Below are 8,289 nucleotides of genomic sequence, written 5' to 3' on the forward strand. Positions count from 1 at the left end.
GTTTCATCTCAGGAAGGACATCATAAATCATGGGCTGTTGCAAGCACAGCCAGGATTGCAGCGAACAGACCAGCTTTCCCGACTGACCTGGAGATGATGTTGATTCTCTCTGCGATATGACACTGCTTACCATTTTAAAACAAGAGATAATGGCACCAAGATTCTGGCAAGCATCCTCTTTCACTGATGACATGACAGATATATACACAGCTTAAGAGGATTGTGTTTCCAAAGAACCCTGGAGATATACAAACAATCTTACCTATCTACTCATGTCAATCTGATAAGGATCTCATCTTGTGATTTTAAGGATGACCTCGGAAAGTTTTCATTTTTACTAAGCTTTATGTAAAGGAAGCTGGAACAACAGAAAGGAGAAGTTTTTTTTTGTCAGATTTATCACACCCACTGGAAGACCCACGTGCATTAGCAGAATTGGGACCTTCTTTCTTAAAATTGGTTAGTAATTGAAAAAAGGGTGGGTTGGGATTTTGTGACAGCATTAATATAAACCCTAATATACAAAAGATGAGGTAGGTTCATTATCACACTTCAAGTTTATTTTATTGTTTAGGGTTGCATAGTATTTTGGCACTTTAGAACCCTCATTACTATCCTTCATGTATAATGTTAAAAGCAGTCTCTAAGCTACTTTTATAATATAAGAATAAGGTATTTCATCTTAACTTTACTATAATATACTATACTATAAGTGTGCTTGCTTTTTTGCAATTAGCACTGGCTTTTCTGCATGTGTCTTATAGTTAATAATGTATGCTGTGTTTGTGTGGGATTATACTCAACAACATGTTGATCATAGCTAGACTGTTGTTTCTTGTCCTTATACTTCAACGCTGCCTGTAGCAAGAAAATAATAAAGAGAATAGATAGATACTGTGAAGATAACACAGGCAGCATGTGATTTACCCAGTACATCCTCAAATACCCTACTGGAGATGGCAACATTCAATATAAGCAAAATGTGAGTTGCAATTATTAACGGCGTATTATTTAAAACTACATTTTCCTATTATGCTTTAGAGGCAGTACTGTTTATTTGCACAATGGGCAGTGTGAATAAATAGCTTTTTTTAAGCAATTTACTGAAGCTTCCAAAGAGCAAACGTGCAGAAACTCAGCAACAGAGCAGTTATTAGCTTTCACCAACCTACCACAGAAAGAAAAGTGAATGTCTGACTGGTTACCCTGACAGAACATTTGTACTTTACTAGTAAATTATACCAATCTACTGTGAGCATTTTTTTTATTTATGCTACAGTCAACATTCAGATGAGCTACTAAGATTCCCACTGAAATTATTAAAATGACAGTTATGTGTCACTGGTAGTGTTTTTACACAGAATGATGACAGAGGCACTTGTTGATTACAGTAAGACAACATTCAGCTAGAATTTTACCACAAACGATAAGGCAAGAACATTTCATGGCTACAGTGTTACAAGCAATGTAAGTACTTCTATACTCTAACAGACAAAGAAGAGTTAATAAATATCCTTCTGCCCTATTCAGAAAGGAAGGGTAAAGGCACCACAAGAGTTTCTAATCAAATAATCTCTTTCATGTAGATCAGTGCTGGGAAGACAATTATTGATTGCTTTTCTGCAGAATTGTAGTTTGATAGATTACTAGGTACTGTATGTTTAAAATACATGGCATATGTTGCGTTTAATAATCAAACAATGCCACTGAGATCACATCCACTATTGTCTTTAGCTGTCATAAATATGACTAGAAAGTAGAAATATTCCAACTAATACTATTCTTTGTTTATATGTGTATTTACTTGTGCTGAAATACCACAATATATGCTGGAAGAAAAGACAAGCCTGTTCATAGTTGATGCCATACATTTAAAAAAAAGTGCTGCACTTCCTGTTTGATTATAGTAAGTCCTCTATGCCCTCTCCATGGTCCTGAATTTATTGTATAGCATCTGAGTAACTGTTTTTGTTTGTTAATAGTATGCATCTGTTGAAATATAATTTGGATTAAATGCTCACGTTGCTTATCCATATATACTTGATAAATACTTGTAGTTATGTTCCATGCACACGGTTTTTAAATTTAATACTAAAAGAGGTGCAAAGAGTGACCATACTATCACTGTTTACAGTGTTGGAAGTAGTAGTAAAGGTACTAGAGACACTGTTTTTGTTATTAGTATTAGTGTTACTATTGGTTGTTGTAGTAACATCAATGGCAGCAGTTGTAGTGACATATATAGTGACAGTGTTGGAAGTAGTAGTAAAGGTACTAGAGACACTGTTTTTGTTATTAGTATTAGTGTTACTATTGGTTGTTGTAGTAACATCAATGGCAGCAGTTGTAGTGACATATATTGTAGTAGTAAAAGTAGTAGTGGTAATATTAGTAGTAGCAGACCCTTTTTAAAAAAAGTGTACCGAGCTATTGTATAATTAGAAATACATGTATGCATATTGCTCGACAACCACCAAGTTGGTTTTATTGTGATAGGTTAGTATATTAGTATCATATTAGAGTTGTGTGAATTGCTGGGCCTTGATCATAAAATAAGTTATCTGTGAATAGCACTACATTTTTTGCTCTTCCTCATACAATACATGAACGTGATATTGACAATTAATTTCAACTATTTACAGGCTTGTGGCAAGCTCATATTTAAAGATCTTACACTAAATACTATAATTAAAGCATTTCTATGCATGCTATGGGAGCCAAACCTTATATAATATTTTACTGTAATACTCTATTCAGAATATCCACACTTACTAAGAACAGCTGATCTTTTCACAAAAACATATGTAATTAAATGTTTTATAGAAATTAAATTAATGTTTATGATTTAAAATTGTATTATACTAAGCACAATCGTCCAATATATGACTTAAATGGAGGATGGTAATCAATATAAACAGGAGTATATAAATCTATCAAGAGTGTCACAGATCTGTAACTATAGAGGGCAATCAATCTTGAGGAAAACGATATGGCATTGCTCTGTTTTCTGCTTGATGAGGCTAAATTGTTCTGAACAAAATGGTAACTTTCAACCGAGTTGATATGCGTTCAACAAGCATTCTACATTATTTCTTTCCCTTTCTTTCTTTTTTTCAATTCAAGTGTTTATGCCCTTGTCAAGGTTGTTTCCAAAGAAAATGATATATTGCCTATGCAGAAGAATGTTTTTGATAATCTATCACTGGCTAAATTGAAAGCTTCACATGATTTGCCCAACAGCACTGTGCTACCTAAACCATGAGCTAAGGGCGTGATTTTGTTATTATGTAAGGGAACCAACACAAGAGTATATGCCTTAGAATATTAAAAGTTCAGGGGACTACTCCCTTATCCCTACAACATAGATAACCTGTTCTATGACTTTACTGGAAAAGGTTACCTGAAGGATAGCACTGATCATTATGTAAAAACTACCGTTCCTAAGCTACCCATATTTTATACACCCTTTAAATGCATAGATAAATTATTACAACCCTTAAGATGTCTAAATATTTGGGTTAGTATTCAGCCACTGATAGGGTTCATTCCCCTTTTACCTTAGTGTCACATAATTGCCTTTCATATGTTTTACACCTTTAAATCCCTTTTGGGTGGACACTTTTAAATACAATTGTATAGTCTCTCTATTTTTAGATGCATGTTTGTTTGGATTGCAGTAGCTTTAAGTATAGGGCTTGACAATGGGCACCACTTGTGCAAGTACCTCTTTGTATCTTTGCTACTTCTCCGCTCCAGCGATGGAATCTACCTCGGCATCCACATGTCCTGCACACTGCATAGGTCATGGTGACTCACAGGACTTTAGACTGTCGGAGTGGAGGCGGAGAGAGGCTATGGGGACTGGTGTAACAGCTGGCCAGGTTGGAAGTTTGGGTGAGTATATCTTTGTTATTTTCATCCCTAGACAAAAACAAGCACTTAAATAACCCTTGCAGTGCAGGCCCACCAAGTTAAAGACATAGCAATTAGGGATACATTGGGTAATAGTGATCACAGGTCGATTAGTTTTAATGTTGGGTACAGACAAGAGAGGTGTGTTGGTTTGACAGGAATGCTAAATTTCAAAAAAGAAAAACTTTGATAAGCTGCATCATCTGGTGTATGAAACTAGATGGGACAACTTATTTCTAACAATGAACACTAACGAAAAGTGGGATTGTTTTAAGAATACATTGCATAACAGTAATGTATTACTATTACCAAGTGCATACCATTGGGTAACAAAAACAAAAGATTAAGAACTAAGCCTGCATGGCTAAATAAAACGTTAAGACAACACATCAAAGAAAGGAAGCTAGCATTTAACAAATTGAATATTAACGGGACTGCAATGGCATTCCAGAGCTACAAGGAATGCAATAAGGTATGTAAACATAAAATCCGAGCAGCTAGAATAGATTACGAAAAGCATGTCGCCACAGTCAGTATGAAGAACCCCCCAAAATTATTCTCTATATAAACATTAAAAAGGTAAGAAAACAGCAGGTAGGCCCAATAAAACATGAGAACGGGAGATAATCACAAATGACAGGGGGGAAGGCTGAGGTATTACATTATTTTTTCTCCTCAGTATACACTCAAGAAAAAGACAGGTTTAAGGGAGCTAAGAATGTGAGTAGCTTATTGCGTAAGATAGCGCAGTGGTTGACGAAAGCCGGGGGTTCAACAAAGACTTGAATAACTTAATACAAATAAACCTGCACCCTAGGGTACTTAAAGAGCTCAGCCAGGTTATAGCGAGACCGTTATCCCTAATTTTCAAGGACTCTATACTGAATAGAAGGGTACCAAGCTACGATAGTATCAATATTAAAAAAGGTTCAAGATGCCAACTGGGGAACTACAGACCAGTCGGTCTAACATTAATAGTATGAAAACTGTTTGAGGGAATGATAAAGGACTATTTAGTGAATTCTATTTGTGACAAAGGTATAATAAGTGAAAATCAGCATTTATGAAGGACCGTTCTTGTTAGACCAAGCTACTGACATTCTACGATGAAAGCCAGTGTATGTAGTTTATCTGGATTTTGCAAAAGCAATTGACACGGTACCACATAAACGCTTAATATGCAAGCTGAAATCTATGGGCATAGATGAAATCGTGTGTACAAGGATAGAGAACTGGCTACAGGAATGTGTCCAGAGAGTATTGATAAATGGCTTTTTTTTAGATCGGTCTAAGGTCGAGAGTGGGGTGCCCCAGGGTTCTGTGCTAGGCCCAATACTGTTTAACCTGTTTATTAATGATATTGGGGAAGGTGTTAATAGCCATGTTTGTGTTTGCAGATGATACTAAAATTGGGAGAGTAATAGACACGGACTTAGACATTATAACATTACAGTAGGATGTGAATAAAATAGGGCAGTGGCCAACTATATGGCAGATGAGGTTTAATGTTTAAAAATGTAAAGTAATGCATTTTGAAGTTAAAAATAGGCAAGAGGAATACACGTTAATGGGTACTTCACTAGGGAAGTCAGAAATGGAAAAAGATTTGGGGGTCATAGTAATACACAGACTGAAAAACATCATGCAATGCCAGGCTGCGGCAAACAAAGCAAGCAGAGTACTGTCATGCATTAAAAAAGAAATGTACTGTAGAGGCAAAGCAATAATTTTGCCAATTTATAGATCGCTGGTTCGGCCACATCTTGAGTATGCGGTTCAGTTTTGGTCACCAATCCACAGAAAGGATGTCCTTGAGCTAGAGAGGGTCCAGAGAAGGGCAAAGAGATAATTAAGGGGCTGGAGGATCAAAGCTATGAGACGAGGTTGCTACATTTTAATTTGTTCACACTGGAAGTGAAACAATTAAGGGGGACATGATTTTGATGTACAAAATGTTTGGTGGTGATACAACATCAGCAAAAAACATTTGCTAGGTGCTTCTTTTCAGTTCCAATGGTTACATTTTGGAACTCTCTGCCACAATCAGTGGTATCAATAGAGAATATTGATTCATTCAAAAATCGTAACATACAGGGGTACAGGCACTCTTAAAAACTAAGACCACAAAGAGACTCATATACACACATGCACTCACAACACACACAAAGGTTAAACCTGATGGACCTGTGTCTTTATTCAACCCCAAATACTAAGTAACTATGTATCAGCCCAAATTTCAAACTCAAATTGCATTAAAGTCAATGGGGACTATATTTTTATGCTCATCTTTGGTGCTGCCAGGCAAGCTATTGTTACCCAACTTCAATGGCATAGAAAGCTGGGCACAGCTGTTAGGGACCTTTGCTAATAGAAAAACAAAAATAGAAAAAGAAATACAGTGTGTGTGGGGGGAGGGGGGCTGGGTTGCATCCAACTATATGGTTGATGCCCTAATTTTGTGCTTCTCATTACAGAACCAGTTTTTAGGGACAGCCTCATTGACTGTGTACTTTGGCTGTGCATATTTGGCTGTATTTTAGTTGGCAGATCGCAGCAACACCTAATATACTTTTGATTTGATAAAAAAATGTTATGGTAACTTTAGCAGAGCCACATCAGTGACAAATCATGTGATTTTACCAAGCAGCACTTGGTCTAGTTTATACTGCAAAGGTAATAACCCCCAAATTATTGTATTTTGTAATGTCAAAAAAAGGCTTTGTTATTTTTAGGGATGCAGCGATACTTTTTGAGTACCAATGCCGAAACTGGGCATTTTCATGAGAACTTCCAGGGTTGCAGGGTTTGCAGCTGGGACCTGGCTCTGATGCTCTACCACTGTCCTGAAATCATTAGTAGATATTGTTTTAGAAAAACTGTCACATGACAATAAATAAAAATGTATCAGTACTTGTACTTGTAAGTACTTGGGCAAGTACCGGTACTTGTACTCGCAAAACTGGTATCGGTGCATCCCTTTATTTATATTTATAAAAACAAAATCTTACATTAAAACAGAGATGTACAAATCCCAGGAGCTCCGTGTGCCCCTTACAAATGACAGCTGCCTCCTAACTTTTGAATTTTTCTCTAGTCTAGTCTTGGAGCTCGAAAAGTATCGGTACATGTATTTGTACTGTACTTGGTATCAGTGCATCCCTAGTTATTATCATTAAACTCAGTAGAGACACGTGCTAGACATGTAATTTTTGTTTCATTCCAAATGCAAATTTGGACACAATTTCATGAATTCCGAGGCATGTGAATGTCCAAATTCCAATAAAGCTGAATGCAAATGAATCCGAAATTTTAGATCATGTGAATTTTCATTCAAAATGAAACTAAAATGAACATGTGACTGTTTCAGAATACCCAGTCCAAAACTAAAATGAAATTCCGAAAGATCGTCACCTAATGTCACCTAGGGACCCCCAAAGAAGCTGATGAAGCAGAGATATAATAATATAATATATAATATACATCACTTCCGCATTCTGACACCGAAGAGGGGATCAGAGGGAGATCATGTACCGATCTCCCTCTGATCCCCTGTCACAGAGCCACCATGCTGGTCCCGTGCTCGCACCGGTCACACCGGAGCTCGGGACCAGAGGGGGGCGCACGATCGGCACGTTATACAATTGATCCGCCAGGAACATTGTGGCTCCATGAGCTATAAATTTCCATGTAAGTAAGAGAGTACATGGGAACCCATTAGAGTCTAATGTTGCTACAGGGTACATTTGCTGATTTTAAGAGGACATTAGCAATAATGCTGTTGCTTTAGATACCTTATTTCTGTCCAGTAAAGGTTGTGTAGAGCCACTTTTGTATTGGGAATCTGCTTATTTTAAATCTCCTCTATGGGACACAGATAAAACAAAAAACCTGGCAGTGTTTTTAACCCTTCCCCACTCTATCCAAAACGTAAAAAAAGCTTTTGCTTTAGAGATACTTTAAACAAATAATAGAAATTGCAGCAGGAATTAAGACAGCAGCTAAAACAATCAAAATTGCAGAACAAATTTGAAACTAAAATGGCAGAGAAAGATACTAAAAAGATAAGTGAATCTGCAGTTGATCTAAGAATCTTAGTATGTGACCCATTTCAAAGCTGTATTATCCATTATGAACCACTTGCTATAAATTAGTCAGTAAAGAGACACTGTAAAACACTTACGGGTCTTTTCACTAAGCTGCCGAGGGCAGCCGAGTGAACAACCAGCCCCAAGTGAAGTGAGCTGAACACTGTTCGGCTATTCACTTCAGGCTTGTACGGCTGATTTCAGCCGTATATCGGCTGAAATCATCCGTACAGCGGCTTGCTTCGCATGGCTTCGGGTCGGCCGAACATGCTCAGCATGTTCGGCTGACCCG

The 8,289-nt window shown here is 37.1% G+C and overlaps 1 protein-coding gene across 1 annotated transcript in view; it reads left to right on the forward strand.

The window, feature by feature from the left end:
- Positions 1–380: 380 nt before the first annotated feature.
- VWC2 (von Willebrand factor C domain containing 2) overlaps positions 381–8,289 on the forward strand; it is a 333,726-nt gene continuing 325,817 nt past the window's right edge. Inside the window, exon 1 of the mRNA XM_018558054.1 lies at positions 381–459. The gene's annotated coding sequence lies outside the window, so the exon portion shown is untranslated. The remainder of the gene's footprint in view (positions 460–8,289) is intronic.

The sequence above is a fragment of the Nanorana parkeri genome, unplaced genomic scaffold (genome assembly GCF_000935625.1).
Source record: "Nanorana parkeri isolate BGI_ZX_2015 unplaced genomic scaffold, ASM93562v1 scaffold317, whole genome shotgun sequence".
Taxonomy (NCBI): domain Eukaryota; kingdom Metazoa; phylum Chordata; class Amphibia; order Anura; family Dicroglossidae; genus Nanorana; species Nanorana parkeri.